The sequence below is a fragment of the Camponotus vicinus genome, unplaced genomic scaffold, assembly GCF_025532165.1.
Source record: "Camponotus vicinus isolate PSW18456_S1 unplaced genomic scaffold, iyCamVici1.0 SCAF_12, whole genome shotgun sequence".
NCBI lineage: Eukaryota > Metazoa > Arthropoda > Insecta > Hymenoptera > Formicidae > Camponotus > Camponotus vicinus.
The window spans coordinates 17,512,186-17,531,288 of NW_028141948.1; the positions used below are offsets into that span (position 1 = coordinate 17,512,186).

The window sequence follows — 19,103 nt, forward strand, 5'->3', positions numbered from 1 at the left end:
TTTCGATTTTGACAAATCTTTTCAGTGAGAAAAAAAATTAATCTCTGCGTCTTCAATATTTTTTCTTTTTACGACAATCATTCTTATCCGATCGGAGGGCGAATCGATCTAAAATTCCGCCGCGCTTCGCGGCGTGAACGAGGACAGATTGTCTTTTTCGTTTAACGAGACCTTATTTATCTCGAGCGATTCGCCTCGTAGTGTCGGACGATCGCCCCGATTGCGTGTCGGACTGGGACCACCGCGAATGGTGCGCAACGAAAACTGGTTTCTCTCTCTCTTTCTCCGAATGAGTAAATACGGACACACACGAGTGCATCTCTTCTCGGTGGCGGAAAGCTGGCGGCACGTCGAGATAAGCCAAGCGTATGTGCGTGCGAGCAGACGGATTCGGTAGACGGTTGTTGTAACGAGATGTAACGAGATGCGGTGCTCTCTCTCTCGCGATTGTATCCGGAGATTAAGTCGCGAGGTAAATTCAACTCAATCGCGCCCAACAAACTCTGCTCTTATCGCGCATCCGGACGTCGTTTCGCGAAAGCGACAAAATTAACCACGCGAGATGGTCATCTGGAAATGATCCGGTGATGCGAGTGTTGAAAATTTATGAGTTGATTTATAGAGAGGGGGCGAAACGCCCCGAAGAAATTTACATTATACACATATCTCTCTCGTTACAAGCCGATGCGCGCATCGCGTTCCGAGCGTCGATAATTAAGAATTTTCCAGCCGTCATTAAGATATAGACGCGATACAGCGTCGATCGTGTACCATCACCGGTTATAACAATCGCCCGAGGTAATTTTCGTTGCCGCGTTTATATTAAATTACGTCACACCTGCACACGCAAATGCTATCGGTGCTCGAGGGGTCCACTCGGCAGCGGCGTAAAAATGCGACTAACATCGTTACGTTTCCCCTGTATCCATTAGCATATCCGATTCGCAATCCCTGCTCGTGGAACGAGATAATTAGAAAAGATTGCGCGTTCGTCTCGCACGCGGGGTCGAACAACACCTCGAGCGAGCGCGCGAGGATGTCGGTTTTTCTGCTTAATTTCCGCGCCCCCGTTTCCCCTTCCGCGTGTAAAGCCTGTAGTTTCTACTCGATGAACATCACCCGCTCGTAAAAAAGCGTCGCGCTTATCGATCTTTGATCGGAGGCTCCCTTTCGAACGAAAATTCTTGAAATTGTCGACAAATATCTCTCAAGTCGTAATGATTGAAATCGAAGTTTCGAAAAGGCGAGATTTTTGAAAGGAAATCGATGGCAAGCGATGGTTTGCGTTGCAGTGACGGATAATAAACGGATAGTTCTCGCGTGGAAGGGAAGGGACGTAACGCATTCGTGACACGATCCAGACCCTTCTCTCCAACTAGGCTCATCGCCGATAAAATCTCACTCCACTAAGTCGCGGACACGGAGATCCTCGTTTAAGAAGAAAAATCTGGTAGCCTCGTCGCGCGTCGTTATTCGATGGCCGATCGAGATTAGGGGGAAGGGAACGATCTCCGAAGCAGAACGGTCTCATTATTTCGTGCCAACGACTTCCACCGGCGATCATTACGCCCCGTAATGATGATTAATGAACGAGGTCACGCGCTTTATTTTGTATTTAGGAAACATTGTATACGGAGAGACGCTCCCCGACATTGTTTCTAGCCATGGCAAATCGCGAATCGTTCTAAAGTCGCATAAATTAATATCTTAATCGCTCCGTGAATTAACGCGATTCGTTTCGTATGAAATTGTAAAGTCGTAGCTCTCGATGCGTAACGTAGCTTAAAGTGCTCGCGCGAGCACTTTTCTGATACTTAGTTTTTTTCAAATACACATTTTCAAATAAATGGACTTGGAATTTCTACCGACCTGGGGTTCGATGGTAGCTCGTAAAGACACATTTGCGTAATAAAGTTTTGAAAAAATAAATATTCTAAAACACCAAACAAAGCGCCAAAGATCGCACATGTGTCTTATTGGTTTAAATTCCCCTCGCTCTGCTCCCTCCTCGATGCATTTCTGAGAAGCGCTAGACGGACAAGTCGGTTGCGGACCCTTTTGTTTACCGACTATAAACGTCGCATTGCCGTAACGTAATTGGCGGAACAAGCGCAACGAGGTCCAGAGATTGACGAGACTCTTTCTTTTCTTCGACATTCTCGTACTTGCTGAATTACGCTCCGTAATAAAACTTTGCCGTATAATATCTTGTCGCGTGTACATCTGCAAGAATTATTTAAAAAAAAATTTTTTAAACAACTGCATAAACGTATTAATTGATAGATATCTCTATAAATTAATGCGTGTGACGTAAAAGTTGATGTAATTATACAAATTTATAACAAATGTATACATTCGTGTATTTCATCACATTCATCTCGGGTCTATTTTTGTCCGTCCATCTCTCCATCTTAGCTTTCAGCTACTCAATCTTTTTACGCTTACACTTAATCCTAAATGCTACCTAGCTCTTTTTCACGCTGCCACTTAAAGCTTAAAGAAAACGGGACGTGGGACCGGAGAGCCGGCCGCTCTCTTAATCGCGGCGCTCTGCAGCCGCGAGCGACTGGTATTATTATGTGGTCAACCTATTAGGGACTCGCATTATCAGCCCCCGGTGAGTAGGTGCACGAGGCCTGCCTTCCACCCGCCACGCTGGCAAAGGTTCCACGATTTATCGCGCATCCGCGAGAGCGAATGCTCTTTAAATAGCGGCTACAATAGATTTTACGCGCGTTCGTTAGGCACACGCGGCCAAGAGATATGGATTCGAAGCGTCTTCTTTTTTTCGAATCTCAATTATCCCTTTTCCGAACGTAACGACATATAAATTGGAGATGTATCGTAAAAGCGATACCGAAATACCGGAGGCGGAATATAACGAGCTCTAGTCTCTCGTAGAATTTTCTCTCGCCGATTACGATTGCGGTTTCGCGGTCGTTGGGCGCGTTTGCGGTGCTTTCGGTCTACGTAATCGCGAGGGAAGGAGGAATCGAGGTGACGCCGCGCGAGGAGGAAGGAAGGAAGGCGAGGAAGGAAGGCATCGTCGATTCGTCACCGCGCGGCACGCGTCTCGTACGCGTCTCGTACGCAGCCGGTGCTTCGCGGCTCGACAGAATCCACCTGTCGATGAAAGAAGGGAGAGGAGAAAAAAAAGGAAGTACATATCGCTCTCTCGCCCTCTTTCCCATTCGTCCGTTGATACGTCGGCTCGACCACCGCGCGCCTACGATGTTGTAACCGCGTTGAACAAATAACCTGTTACGTCGTAACGGTTTCTTCGCCCCGTGTATAATTCCCGTCTCGTTACGACGCCGAGACGGCGTCCTTGCTCTTGGTCTTTCTCCTCCGTCGACGAGAGAAGGAGAAAAGCGGCGTCCGCGCAACCACCGAACGACTACTCGTCGACGACCGGAAACGGCGCGATTCCCGATCGACTTGGTCTTTTACTTTTACTCCGTCGTTCGTTGTCCGCTATATCCGGTCGCGATTTCGTGCGCGCGAACGATAATTATTTTTCTATCTTTATACGATCTTTCTCTCGTGAAGCAAAGCGCTCCTTATTTATCCGCTTGCGTTCGAAAAAAATAATTAATTTAATTAATACAGATATTAATAAGCATCCGGTTAGATTCGTGTTAGAGTAAAGGTCTCTAAAAGTTCTCTCCGTCTTTCTTTATAGCGTCTATTAATACGGATTCGTGATTCTTGGAGTATAAAATGCAATCGGTTGCGATCGTTTTTGAATTCCGGAGATTGCGAGATTCATTAATTTCACGTCGGTGCATTCTTTCTTTCGCGATATATTATCTAATAAACCGCGAATAGAATCGTCATTCTCGTTTTGTCCTACACGAAACGTTACGTGCGGCGAGCACGTATGGCAATTAGCGAATTCAGATTCCAGCCGATAAATCAGTAATGTGCTCGTGTGCAGCGCGTTATATACGGCACAATCGATCTCATCTATACTATTCTGTAAGTCATTTGGCTCCCATAAATATTGACTTGCATGTAATTATGACGGCGCAAAATTTTATCTCGCGATACGTACTTGCTGCAGCGCATGTATACATCAAAGTTATTATTGCTTTTCGTGTGAGAGAGAGAGCTGATAATCACGAAATAAAAAAATACATCTTCCTGTTTATATTTACAATTTCTCATGGCTCACTATTCCGTGCAAAATATCGTAATAATTCCTAGTCGGATATTATTTTAGCAGTGTGAGCGTGTAATGAGAATCTTGTCAAATTTATTAGAAACGTTTCTCGTCGATCGCACGTCGGTCGATTGAATTATTCTCGATGAGATTGCGAGAGATTGACCAATTTAAACGGGCGTCCGAGATGATGTACGTCCGCCGTTATCGAACACGTCGAACACGATTAGAAAAGCGAGCGTGGGTGATCGAAGGTGTGAAACGTTAGACGAGATTACCAAAGACGGAAACGCGGGACGACCGTGGGTCTGCGGTTTGAAAAAGATTAGCCGGTTTACCGCGAGCGAACGTGACAAATTTACGCGCCGCTTGTGACAATTCGATTTCGCGACCGGCCCAAGTTGGTCCGGACGTGGTAAGAATAATATCGTTACTGGCCGCTTCGACGGATATTTCGATGCTAATTCCGTTGCCAGACGCGCTCTCTTAAACTCGTTGCGGAGAAAATTTTGGCCCGCCGCCTTAAATCTAACTTTTTACACCTCAAGCTGTCAGTCTGGGATGATAAATATTTATTTAAAAACGCCTAGCGCGCAGCGCAATCTAGACTCTTCTCGCTTCTCTTTTGCCGATTAAAGAAAGGACGGACTCTTAATAAACTCGCGTGCGCAATTTATCATCTGGAATCGCGATTCCGCGTAGACGACGGGGGCACAATCATTCGCCTCGTCCTCGTTAATGGACAGTTTTCGCGATATACTCGGCACTCGACACCCCGCGTCGCCGCCTCGCGTTTGATGCGCGTCAGACATAATTTACGCTCATTGTGCACGCGACTCGAACGTTTACCATATCCGCGATATTTTATTGCAAAAACTTTGCGATGCAATTGCCGCAATTGCGTCCGACGCGCGTTTCTTTAATCGGCGCTTTGGCGCGCGTGGGCAGGCTTTTTCTTCTGAGAATCCATTTCTCAAAGGCGGCGCGTCGTGTGTGCCCGTGCGCTTTCGCGAGTATACGTATATATAAGTGCGCGAGCGTGTATCTGACGGTTATTAATAAATTTCGCGGCAACGCCAGTACAGTGGCCGTCGCAAATCTCGTAACGCCGCGACGCGCGTCAAAAGTCGGGAATATATCGACGCATTAAAACGCAATATTTATACGCGTTGACGTAGGACGAACGCACGCGGCATGTAAAATGTTTCGTTTATCGTTTTAATATTCCCCAACCTTCGGATATCAAAAATTCAATGCCGAATGTATTATTTAAAAAGGCAATGCGCGTCACTCGCGTGTCTTTTATATTTTTTATATTTTTCACAATTTGACAATGTAATGCCAAGTATAATATATCTATGTGGTATAATTTATCGAGTTATCGAGAAGAGAGCTTTAATCGCGAATGTCTTATTTTCAGGACTCGCTGGCGGTTGCAAAGTTGGTACACGTGCAAGGTGACAAGGTGGAATACGTGCCACGCTTCTACAGGTTCGAGATTTCTCGCGCTTCCATCATCTTACAACGAAACGATGGATGTTTGTCATTTCCGCGGTAAGTTTTTGCACAATTTGAATAGAATTCTGTACCGTGATTATCGAGCCATTTTTTGCGCTGTGTTTTGTACGTCAAGAATGAACCATGATAACTGGCTTTTAACGGGTATTATCCTTAATTCACTACACGATCATTAATAAGATGTATCGTCACATAAAAGACTGGCTAAAAAGGATGATCTCATACTCGTTTCGTATTAAAAAATTTTTCAATCTTTCGTTCGAAGCAAAGTTTTGTAGATATATAAGATTGTCGAATCACGTTTAGATTCAAATTTTAGATAAATATATTGCTTGGTGAAAAAAAAATTGAATTTTAATTTCGAGAAAGGGAGTTGGGCGTGGCACGAAGGACGATTTTTGATTAACTCTACTTTGCCAACGAAGGGTGAAAAGAGGGATGAGAATTCCACGCTGGAGGGAGAAAAAGAGATTACGTTACGATGGAAGGAGAGAAACGCGTTCATTATTCTATTCCGACGTAGCCGGCAATCTGGTCTTATAAAATAAACCACTCTAGCTTGCTCGCGGTCGGCGCGATGTGTCAAATAAATCGTAGCTTGCAAGCTTACTTGCAACTTTACTCGTATCTCGTACCTCGTGCCTCGATCGTCCGTCCATTCGTTCTTTCTTTATCTCTCAAACAGTCGTCCGAATCTCTCATCTCGCTCGTTCGTCTCGCATTCATGAAATAAATCCTTTGCGAGTACTTTGACGCGTTTCTATAGAAGGGAGAAAAGTGCGGGAAAGAATCGAGAGAATCAAGATTATTATTATTATTATCTTATTATTCGAGGATCTTTGCATTACGAGAAAATGCCAGTCATGACTTTGAATTTCGCGTGGATAAGTCAGACTTACTCAACTATTGCTAAAAGGAGGCATTTAGAGACGAATGTATAATTGAGAATATATATGTATATTCTAAAGAGTATTCTCTTGAGAAAACGTTTAAATTTATAAATTTGATCCAACAAACTTGACAAGCTTTTTAAGGAAAAAAAATATATACATTATTTTTATTTAGAAATTAAAAACTCTCTCCTCTCTCTCTCTCTCTGCATTACGATTAATCGTTTGAAACGGTCCATTTGGCAAAGCGGACCTCTCGCAATCGTCTTTTTGTCTCTGAAAGAGATGTTAATCAGCAATTTCGCGAGAGGTAGCGTGGGTATTACCGGATGCGAGACAAACTCATGCGTGCCACGCGATCGCGGACAATACAAACGGGGCAAAGAAACGCTAGTGTAATTCATCTAGCCTGTATATTATCGTTTGCGCGGACTTGCTCGCTCGTGGCGTTTTACTCGTATAAACACCGGAAGCGAGCACTGTTACTTGCTTTATGATTCGTTCGCGAGACAATCTCTCTCCTCTCTCTCTCTCTCTCGCGATACTTTTAGTTTCCAGTCCGCGCCTCGATGACTACCGGTTTGTAATTCGCCAAAGAGCCGGCGCGCTAAAAATCACGTTTTATTTTCGTGCCTAGAAAGAGAGAGAGCTTCTCAAATTCGCTGCTCAGAGTTTTATTCTACAACGGCGCCAATTGGGTCGAGAAATGTACCTACGGGAGGGGATTAAGTACTCTGAAACACCATTATTCTCTTTCTCTCCGTAAAATGGTGTGTCGTAGCTAAAAATGTGCGCGGTAAATGATTACGGAGCTGCCAACGATTTACTCCGGACGATAATCTGATTCATCGTCGGGGGATCTCGACGGACGCGCGCGCGTTTCTAGATCTCTCGCTCTTGTCCCCATCTCTTTCTCGGTTGCTTATTCGCGCGCGCGACGTTCCCTTTCTCGATCTGGAATTTGGATTAAAGGAGCTCGAGGCTCTCGCGACCGTCGAGACACGCGAGGGAAGAGATTAAGTAAAGCCGGAATAAATTACCTCTCCTTTCTCCCGCCCGTTAAATAAGCCGCCTCGTCTGGCCAGAGGACGCGCAGGGGATGAACTTTGCTCGCGTCTCGCACGCGTAAAGACCTCGTCGAATTAATCGCTCGGTTCTTTCGGTCCGCTGACCGAAGCTTGGCGCGACTTTTATATTCAAAGTTATACCTGCATAATTTAACCTTCGGAAAGCGACGAGGCTCACCGAGACGGAGAAAAGTTGCCTGCCGTGATCGCGAGCCAAGATCTTTGTTCGCTCCAAATTAATTAGTCGATCAATTAACCGATCGCCTCGCCGCGCTTCCTAATCATTACCTACGCGCTCTCTAATTATCGATGGCGGCGAGAAGGAGAAGCTTTAAAGCAGATGGTAAAACGAAAACGAGAAAGGACAGTCATTAAATCGTCGCTCTAGGTTCGTCAGGTTCTTCAAGGTTAAGGTTCGAGAACCTAATTCATTATTTTATAACGGGCTTTCATATATTTCATTATTATTCTTGACGATTTTGTTACGTTAGGTGTTAGTTTTGTCGTTTTTCTAAAATGTATTTGTTATTTGTGAGAGAAAAAGAGAGAGAGAGAAAATACGATCGTATATAACGAGAGTTTTCCATTACGCCGACATCGTGTTTGGTTTGCGCGCCTGCATCGATCACATCGGGAAATAAATGGCACGAGTCTGCTTAATCGACCAACGAGGCAATACCAATTAAAGTTGCATTCCCGAACGATGCCTTCCAGCACTCGCACGCGAGCAAAACCTATCGATAAACATCGCGCGCGTCATCGCTTCGTTCCCTGGCCACTTCCCGATGACGCCGATGATGCATTTTCATGCATTCCCGCGGTATAGCTACTAGCGTTTCGGTGCGCGCCCCTAATGCGTCCAATCGTCCCGATGCGTTTGATCAATTATCTTATTTAGAATTGTTCGACTATGCCATTTATTTATTTAATTTTTATAGAGCGTAGATGCAAGTATTCTCGATATCGTAATATTACTCCAAATTTGTCACGAGATGTGCAAAGTGACTCATATTCGTTCCAAGGAAGCGCGTTTACTACGAATAAGGAACTTTTGCATAGAAATCTCGGTAGATTGCAAAGTATCGCGCGTAGTGATTTTCGCTCAACGCGAGATTACTCGTCCGATTCAAGTTTCGCCCACGTTCGCCCCACGTTCGCATCTTTATCTCGAAGCACGAGAGAGTACTCACCGTATTGCGACGCTCGCGATCTTCCTTCCGAGAAAACTCCTTGGACGGCGTCTCGAAAAACTTCCCTCGTCCCCTTGGTCGGCTCCTGCCTTTGCGATGCTTCTGGCGCTTCTGGCTTTTCTCAACCCGCTCTCAGGAACCAGGCTCTTTCTCTTTCTCTCTCTCTCTCTCTCTCGGTTGCACCCAGTTGATCGCGGACAACGCACGACCGTGGATCGGGAAAGGGTCGAGAACGAAGAAAAAAAAAGAGGGGTTGGTGAAGAAAATTTACGCTACAGTCAATGCCGAGACGAGATTCGCGTCGAAACGAACGGGAGCTCCGTGATTCACTGTACACGCATTCCCGCTGTTATTTCAGGCCGACGGCGACGCGTCATTATAGATCCTCCTTCGCTCCTCTTTTCCACCCGCGTTCCATCCTTCGTCTTTAGCGCTGTCCGCGCTGTCTCGCGACGGTTTCTTGGAAAATTCTCCTCTATCCGCGAGTCTCCGTCTCCTCTCGTTCCTGACGTTCTTGACGTTTCTCAAAATCCCATCACCGAACACGAAAAGTCCATCCATTCACAGACACCGATCACCCTAGGCGAAAAAACTCCGATTTCTTTTTTTTTCACTACAAGTGTCGCGCTCAAGATTACGGATCGATACCCGAAATCGATCGATGAATCGATCAGTGGCGGATGTCGGACAACAAGTGCTCGCGTGGTTGTCGCGCGGATCGGATTCGAAACGCGCGTCCGGCCACTCGCGATGCTCGTTGCGCTCTGCGGGCTTCTCTCTATCTCGTCTGCGAAGCGCTGCGGCGTCGCGGCGGCGACACTGACGGGACAGGCACCACTCCGATAGAAGAGGATGTGCACGAGGAAAGCTCGGGGCGAAGTGCCAGAAGAGCCGTTTGCTTGAAATAACCGCTCGTCCGCGCACGTTCCCTCCGCAACCCCTCGTGGGGTCTCTCTCCTTCTCTCTTTTTCTTTCTCTCTTTCTCTCTCTCTCTCTCGTCTCGTCTCCCCACTACGACAGAACGCCGCCGAGTTCTCCGATAGATTGCCGGCGAAACTCTCGGCGTACCCCACTACTCTGACGGCATCTTCCCTCTCGTTCCCTCTCCAACGCCGCGCATCTGCTCTCTCTTCTTCTCTTTCTCTCTCCTTCTCTCTTTTCTTCTACTCGTTACCGCTTCGTCGCTTCGAAACGCGCGCTGCTCGTACGCACATGTGTACGGACGACGCAGTTTTCGCGCCATTCCGAGACGCGAAGGCAAAGACGAGAGTCCTCTCCATTTGTCACGCGCTCGCATATTGTTAAAATTGTAATCATTCTAGATTTGGCCTTTTGAAAATAAGCGGAAATCCCCGCCAGTGCACAGATAAAGAAAGAAAGAAACCTGCCGTCTCAAAGTACGGTCCAAACACATTGAACATGTGAGCAAGAATGCATCTTAAAACATCCTTTTTCATCCCGTATCGAAACAATCGCGTGAATCGCCACTTTGCAGGTAATTTCGATGCTTCATGGCCGTCATCTCGCTAGGTCGACCCTATTTTTCTTTCGTCCCCTCGTGCCACCGTGTGTCCGGAACACACATTCGGGACATGTGTTGCCCGAACGTCGACCACCTTTTCGTTTCCCTCGGGATACCCGACACACCATGAACGGCGATGGTGGAACAGCCGAGATTATCAGCCTTCCCTTTCTTTCTCCTTCTCTCTCTTTCTCTCTCCATCTCTCCGCGTCTCCCTTTTCCACCCCCTGGCAATGTCTGTCTCCGGCCGTTATTTATAGAAAGCCACGATGACTCGCCTAATCGTAACGACCTCACGGCACAGACTTTACGGATACCTATTATTATCCAGTCGAATTAATGAAACTCGCTCGTGGCAATCGTCAGCCGCACCAATTTATATTTGCCGTGTGTAGAAGGGGACTAGCATGTTCTCTGTTTGCTTTTTATTTATTTAGCTCCTTCCGATATATCGGATCGCTGATGCACTTTTGGGCGAATCGCGATACTTTTTGCTCGCTTTCGCGCGTGACGTTTAATCGACGGTGTCGTTAATGGACCGCGTGAGAGATAATTGGTCGCACCGGGAGCTCGTTTGTCTCCCGTGCGAATGCCATAATTCTGCCTCTTTCTCTCCGGAATGATTCATTGATTTATTTTTATAATTTAATGCCAAGTGGTGACGCGCGCGCCCTCAACGCGACGCATACCTCAAGATTTATCTAGGACACGCTCAAAGTAAGGGCCTTTGTCGCGTCACGTACCTTCTAAATATAAAATCTTTATAGCGCCCCGTAAAAGCGAGATCTCTCCCGACCCTTTTGGTTACAACGGAATCGCATCCACGCGCCCTGTGAACCTATTATACGAAGGTGCGACCGAGCGCCTCTCTGCGATTACACGCGCAATTTTGTACAGCGTGTCTCAAGGTCTCAAAGAATCCAACAAAGTAAATGATGGATGATATCGATCGTTTGCTTTAAAATAAGCAAGCCTCATCGCGAGATTGTATCGCGTAACTCGCGTTTGTTTGTCCCGCCTTCTCTTGTACGACGAGTCGAGATCGTTATTCACTGAGGATTATCCGGCTAATTAATACGTGTCGGTAGATGCGAACGCATGATAGGACGCTGCCCTCTCGCTGTCAAGCTCGGCTCGCTGTCACTGATTGAAAACACCTTAAATCTTGCGCCGCTGCTCGCGGGCTCTCCTCGGAAACGAATTAGCCGCTCGCATGTATAAATAGTCATCGGGGGGTAATGCGTGCGAGAGAGAGAAAGAGAGAGAGAGAGAGAACATGGTACGCGTTGCACGCAAACCACGGAATGCATATCGAACGCGGATTGGTTACCACAAAAGTATACGGCTGACAAGTTACAATTTATAGTCGCGGAGTAATAACGTAGATACATGTAGCGTTCTTTTTATAATAAAATATTTTTAGCCGCGCGCGCGTGGAAAGAAATGTCGCCGTACAAATTTGAACGAATTCCGTCCACGTGAGTATTCTTGATTTACCGCGGAAAGAGCGTTTCCTCGAGCGAATGGAGCACGAATTACGAGGTACGGAGAAGAGGTGCGAAGCCACGTACGAGGGAGCGTCGAAACGAGCGCGGATGACGGAATTATTATTCTCGACCGTCTGTCCGATGTCTTTCGTTTCCACGATCCTCGGCACCTTTCTCCCTTCTTCCAAAACAAAATCGCCTGTTATAGTGAGGAGAGACCATCGGAAGTATCTGTTTGTTCAAGTAAAATTCAGTAAAAGTTTATAATTACATGAGATTATGAAAATTACAAGTTTTACCCTCAATGTTATTTGAGCGTCCAATGTTTGAATAGTATACGTATAATTTTACCTGAAACATTGTAATATTAAAAAAAATTTTGAAAGAAAGGGGAGACAAAAGTTTATAAAAGATTTTTTCATAATATATCTTGTAACGCGCCAAGCTTGATTAGGAATAATTTTTTTTGAGATACTAAGAGAAATTTTTTTTAATTTGAAAAATTTAATAAGAATCGAAAAAAGGCTAGGAATCACAAAGACGCAGGTAATGATGTGTGATACTATAATATATTAATAATATATTATGATAGAAATTCTAACATTCTTTTGCTCCTTTTTTGATTTGTATCATTTGAACCATTTTTACAATTTTATATTTTTACTTTTTTGAAAAATTTACTTATTTAATGATGACTGACATTTTTTTCTAGTTGACAAGATTTTAAAGATTCAAAGGTATATTTTGTTTTACTATAGCACTGAATCTCGTTAAATATCGCTCAATAATAATGTTCTTGGAGATGCTAAATTTAATGCGACAGATTTATTCGCGATAAAGCCATCGCACTGTCCGAGAAAATCACGAAAAAGCAGAACTCGAGGAGCGAATGGTAATCTTTCGTCGCGAGAATCTTCTCGGTTGTCATCGACCGAAAACCATGAATTGTCTCGCGGTTCCTACTGGGAATACTAGCTTCGTTATTTGTCAAAACTTTCGATTTTTATTTTTCCAATGACAGACGAAAAGAGACTCGATAAAATGTGACTTGTTGAATATAATTCTTTTCCTGTTTAATGATTTCATTATTTTTAGAGTTGGAGCGAAATTTTTCTATAAAATTTAATAGAAAATAAGAAACGCTATTGTGTTTACTTTATATTTTTCGGGAAACTCAATGTCGTAAATGCGAGAAGAAGAATGTAACGGCGCCAAATCAGCGATTCGATTTCGACCGTAGTCGTAACGAGAAAATCGTAACGCGCGTCGTGTAAATTTAGAACATTGTTTTCCGGCCGAGTAAATTCCATCGTGAGTAATCGTTTCCTAAATCCGGCCTCGCTAATGTCGACGATTTTCTCACCGTGTAACGATAACTACGCAGAAAATCTAGCAGTGTTTGAAGACATTAGCGTGCAGCGAATGCAACTTGTAATATGACCGAAAAAAATGTTCTTATAAATTGAAATAATTCTTAAGTCTTCAGACAACGATAGTTGATAGTTTGAAGAGAACAAATTGGTAAAAATTTATAATACCAACATTTATTTTGGCAAAGAGGGAACGCACAAGTCGTGCGTAATCGTTTCTTCCGGTGCGCTTCGTACGAGAACGCGTTTATTATTAACTCTTTTGGATCGACATGTATATCTCTTTGAAGAACACAGTCTTCGGCAGTGGGACAACAGACCAAGTAGCGGTTCTAGGTACCGTTTGCGCGAAAGAAAGCTCGTCTGCCTTGATTCTTTTTAACGTCTCGCTAAAGTCATAATATTCGCGGCAAACGAGAGCAAACGAACCAGAGCCTCTCGTTTTCCCAGAAGAGTGTCAATACCGAGATGATTTTTTAAACGGTTCATCTCTAAATTAAATTAAAACAAGCACATAATTTTGCTACGTTTTCTCGGTCGACAATTTATCTTTGATAAATTTTCTCACGTTAATGCGCCTCGCATTTTTTTCAAATTTTCTGGGAACTGTAACGAATAAATGTCCCTCTCGTAACCGCAAGCGTTGTTGCGTGAAATAGTTTCCTGCTCTTCGTCCGCGTGCAATGGACCAGTACGAGTTGACATGCGCCCGCTCCGTGTATGCCGTATGCGATGCACCTGAAGGAGGATGCTGATGGGAAGGGAAGAGAGAGAAAGAGAGAAGGGAGAAAATGAAACAGTGACAGGTTATTAAAGGCGGACAATTCGAGTGATCATGGAAATACTTGGGTATTTTTCGAAACTTATATATAATTGGTACTGTTTTATAACGATAAAAATATACAACTTGAAAAATCTACGTCAATTGTGTAGATACACCCGCGTAATTAAATAATATCGCGCGATGCGATAACTTTTCTCATTACTTATATAGGGGCGACGACGTTTTTCCCATAGCGCTCGTGCGCCGTGATGCCACCTGAAGGTAAACGACGGCGACGCAGGTAGTACAGTACGCGGGTAGGTGATTAACGATGGGAGGAAGCAACGGGTAAGACCGGAAGCCACGCACGGAGATGTGACTTGCGAGGTGTGCGCGGCGATGCCCTCCCGTTCGGGCCTCCACCGGTCGGCCGAGGAGTATAACTCGTGTCGACGACGGTCAACAACCGAAGATATCGAAGCGTCTATTCTCGTGCCTCGCTCGTTGATCGTACGATGAACCGCGAGGCGTTTGCGCGCCGCGAGAAAATGCACGGCTAACCGGATAATATTGACATGAATTTTAAATTCGGCGCCCGGAATATGTATATACCTGCGCTCTCCGTCTCCCTCTTTCCCTTTACGCGCGATTTGCCATGCGGAAACCATGTTGCAGAATCATCGACGAAGACGTATCGCTTCCGGTCGTGCCTCGAGAGTTCTTTTTCATCGCAAAAACAACAATTGCTCCGCTCGCGAGCGTTACGTGCACATTTTTTCGCAACTTGTCGACATATTTTTTATCTGTTTTTTTTATATACGATTTACACATTACGTAGAAAGATGAAGTTATTTGTACGAGAAAAGATACGAATTTGATGTTGATTCTCGATGGCAACGAAAAAAAGCTTCAGGACGTTTGAGAACGTTCGCATCTCTCGTTTTCTAGTTAAGTATGCACGTATATTTCTCGGGGCGAGGATATACGTGTGCTGTTTGGTAACGACTTTTCAAGATGTTTCGTCCAATTTTCACGGTGCGCGAGCGTGGGATTTGGTGGGTGTGTCGAGACCTGCCGAGGGTGAAAAAAGTTTCCCTCGTAAGAGAGTTTTCGGGTGAAAGCCCGCTGGACCAGCGGCGCTGCTCCGGATATGCACCGGGCCGGAAAGAGATTTGTCATTCTTTCCATAGAAAGAGACAAAGTGACAGAGTGAATAGAATTCGTTTCTCGAATCTTTTTAACCTTCAAACAAGTTAATCGATGAAGAAAAAACGAATCAAGTGGCACAATTTTCAATTAAAGAAATTGACACGCGATCTCGATGCTAATTGAATCAATCGATATCTCGGAGAAATTTTATCGCTCGATTGCTGTCACCCATGATAGGATGTAACTGTGAAAACATGTCGCCTGTCAGAACGCTGTCGTCACCCAGATAGATTACATAGTAACGTGTTCCTTTCAAAGACATTGAAAATCTGCCGCGAGTGAAATCTCGAGGGTCCCTCTCGTATTAAATTTCACCAGGTTTTTTAAATCCGCTAAAGGTACAATGGAAGAGATTAAAATCTACAATGCCCTTGCGAATCCTTGATGATCCGTTCGCGCGCGCGAGAGGATACGATTCCACTTATTATTAAATTAGGTAACTGCTTTCTTAATGAGAGATTTTTAAGTAATGTATCTATCGCGCTATCTGAATCTAGTAGCGATTTAGAGACGGAAAGGGTCCGAAGAGTATGGAAGAGGGGCCTTCCCTTGGATGTAATTACCACGGTCACGGTCGGCGGCGTCCCTGCAAGCGCACCTGCCCAACGAAACAGAAACCACGACCGTAATAAATGCGGCTACGCCGCGTCGCGCGTGCGCTCGCAATTACGCACGTGCGATCGCGTTGTACGCGTTGTAGGCGTTTACGTTGCGTTGCGTTGCGTTGCGCTGCGCTACGCTGCGTTGCGCTGCGTTGCGAGTCGTCGTGGGTCGTTTGAACAGCGTCTCGGCCTCTCGCGGCGCGATTAACGTTACATGTCAAGTTCACTGCTATACGCACGGTGAACATTCGCGAACGGCGCTTAAATAAATTTGAGAGGTGCACGCGCGTCTTTCCCTTATCTCGAAACGAAAATTCGAAACTTATGTAAACATATTCGAACCTTTTGTAAACTATATTCTGCTCCCACTTTTTAAAAAGAACAGAATATAATAGAGATTATAATAAAAAGAGATGATCTCCGTTAGAGTTAAAAAATAGAATATAATAGAATAATAAGGAGATGATCTTCACCAAAAGAAATTTATGGGTCAAGATTTTTGAATGTCTTAAAAGAGAATAAAGAAACCGGGTCACACCGAGACTCGCGGCCTGTAAACAACGGTAACTTTTCGAGATAAAAGTTTGCAATATTTTCAAGTGAAAGAAGGCACCCCTCTTGCTTCTCTTTTACTGAAACTTGCGAGCGAGAAAACGAGTCGTCGTAAATCCCCATTATTCGCGCGGAGAGCCAGATGTCTTCTTTCTTGCAAAAAACTTGTCGATCGAGTTTGAAGGCGAGAATAGCGCATAGTTAAGCTAGAAACTCGAATCTTTCCCGCGACAATTATTTCAATTATTTTCTCGTGATTTATTTCAGATTCGAAAAATGTTATATTTAAAGACTACGAAAAATGGCTCAAAGTCTACAAAGTTGTAAATTTTGCGATCGAAAACTCGTAGCGGTTAAATTGGCCTTGAGTACGGTCTTGAACCGATAATTATGTCGTTTGGAGAGAATATGTATTCCGGCTCATGTAGATATGGTGATATAAAGTCGAATAGTAATTTAAAATAAAGTACCTCATTGACGGCAGGTAGTAGACAGTAGACATATGGCGCGTTATGAGTTACGCGATGATTACACATCGATGTATGTGATCATAAATTAGCGGAATCGCCGCTGTCGGATCGTTTGGTCAATTTCTTATTTGTAAGAAATATTCTCGTACCATATTCCCGTTTGATATAATAAATGAATGTATACTACGATATTTGAAACGATTTTTTTCGAGAATTTGCGAGATATTATGGAAAATGGTTTTCAATCGAAAATGATGCCTACGGTCAAATTCTGCTTAGAATTATAGAGATAATTACACAACTGATAAAAATGTATAAATAAACTGTTGTGTAAACGCGCGTTCGATTCATTGAAAAGAAATATTACTCCAATAATGTTTAGAAGCTAGTAATATCCATGCTGGCAAAGAAGAAAATAAATTGAAATAAATAAATTTTCATACGAGAAAAAGGGGAAAAAGAGGAAAAAAGCGAGATGATAGCTCGAACCATTGCAAATTGGCACGTGCTTCGAACACGTTTGAAGCTGCGACCGCAAATGAGGGCGCGAGTGAATCTCTCTCTTTCCTCATCCGCACTCTCGATCGTTTGTAATTCGATGCAACGATCCGGACCAATGCTTTCGCATCCTCTTATTTGGCCGCCGACATTAGGAGCGATTTAAATTCATGGCGATCGAAATTAAGGTCGCCCCGGACGTTTCGCTCTCGCTCGACCTGCGTTTCACTGTGCCATTACAGATACCCTGCCACTACGAGAGAACCGTTCATAGGCGACTCATTGTATTCAAAGGTGTTCACCACTATAATTTTCGTCCCGCGACGAAACAAACGTGCCTAGTCTCTAAATCGAATTCTCGTTGACCAGTTCGTTGGCGCGATTTAAACGCCACTGTTCTGGTATCGACAACTCTAAATATTAAAATAAAATTAGTCGATGTCTCAATATTTACATTCACATTATTTTATTCATATTTATATTCACATTATTTTATGCGATTAGATTTTACGAGAGACACGAAGGAAGGACGTATTATAAAATTTTCTTATGGAGAAAGGTACGAATGAAAAGATGAAAAAGCGAATGAAGAGAGCAAAGGAAAATGAGGAGAAACAAAGCTAATCCGAGTCGACAGAAAGTGACGTGAATAAAAACGACTTAAATATGTTTAGGTTTTAAAGGACTTTAAATTATTAAGACTTTAAAATATTGTAATCTTATCGCTAATTTTCATCGCCATTAATATCATTCCGATATCCTTAAATATCGATTTGAACCTGAATGTCCTTGGAAGCGCGACTGACCGTGGCTAAATATAATTTATCCTTGAAGGCTTCTCGCTCTTTCGCGTTGTTTGCGGCATACTCGTCAGTCTGGGAAGATATGTAAATTAACGGCAGGATCGGCAAGATTCTCACGTCGATTTCAACCCTATCGCATGTGAAGTAGGGATTCGGAGATTCGAAGAAAGAGGGTGGTAACATCCCAAAATCAAGATGTTGACGAGGCTATCGTTCAGAATTCCGAATCAGTTTGGCACCGGATGCGCTAATCGTCTCTTTCTTCGCTAAGGAACGAATATATCGGCGATAAATAAAAGAATAAAAATACCTTACAAATAACGTATCGAGATTAGATTTATTACAATTTGATTTCATATCAATTTTGCTAAAAAAATGTATGCGGCTTGGTGGTACTTGAAAAGAAGCAGCGCTGAAAGAGCGAGCGCTGGCAATTGAGATGCACGAAACGTTTTCACCTGTCGACGAACAGCAGCCATCTTTGTTTTTGATTGCCGAAACACGCTGCTAATTATTTATTCCTCGCGTTACACGCCGATTCCTATCCACACGTGAATCTTCGGGACAGGTCGAGCTTTCGGGGGACATACTAATGACGATACCTTCGTCAATGAGAACATCGAGAACAAGAAAGTCTTTGACTTTTACGCATCTCTTTTAAATTTTGTCGTTTGCACGTATTAATTAAATTAATCTGGTGTTTTTTATTTGCAAAATTAAACAAAGTGAATATGTATACACGTTATACAACTTTTCATGATTCGAGAAATTCTTTATAAATAAATTTAACCCATAAGATTCTATAATAATCGTATATAATATACGAGTATACTCAGATTATATAATAATCAGATATACGTTCTTGCGCGCGCGTTACTCGTGATGGTGACTATAAACTAAAGTGATTATGTAAATTGAATTTTTAATCGAAGGAAGAAAATTGTAATTTATATTCCAAAACCGTGCACGCGATAATAACCATCCATGACGAGTGTGCTGA

General features: G+C 43.8%; 1 protein-coding gene and 1 long non-coding RNA gene across 5 annotated transcripts in view; one reads left to right on the forward strand and one right to left on the reverse strand.

Moving 5' to 3' along the window:
- The window catches only part of LOC145963201 (fibroblast growth factor receptor homolog 1), a 38,996-nt gene extending 29,300 nt beyond the window's left edge, over positions 1–9,696 (reverse strand). For both annotated transcript variants that reach the window (XM_083084912.1, XM_083084914.1), the window contains exon 1: positions 8,828–9,696. The gene's annotated coding sequence lies outside the window, so the exon portion shown is untranslated. The remainder of the gene's footprint in view (positions 1–8,827) is intronic.
- The window catches only part of LOC145963208 (uncharacterized), a 29,034-nt gene that overhangs the window by 5,065 nt on the left and 4,866 nt on the right, over positions 1–19,103 (forward strand). For all 3 annotated transcript variants that reach the window (XR_014436101.1, XR_014436100.1, XR_014436099.1), the window contains exon 2: positions 5,583–5,716. This is a non-coding gene — a long non-coding RNA (uncharacterized LOC145963208). The remainder of the gene's footprint in view (positions 1–5,582; positions 5,717–19,103) is intronic.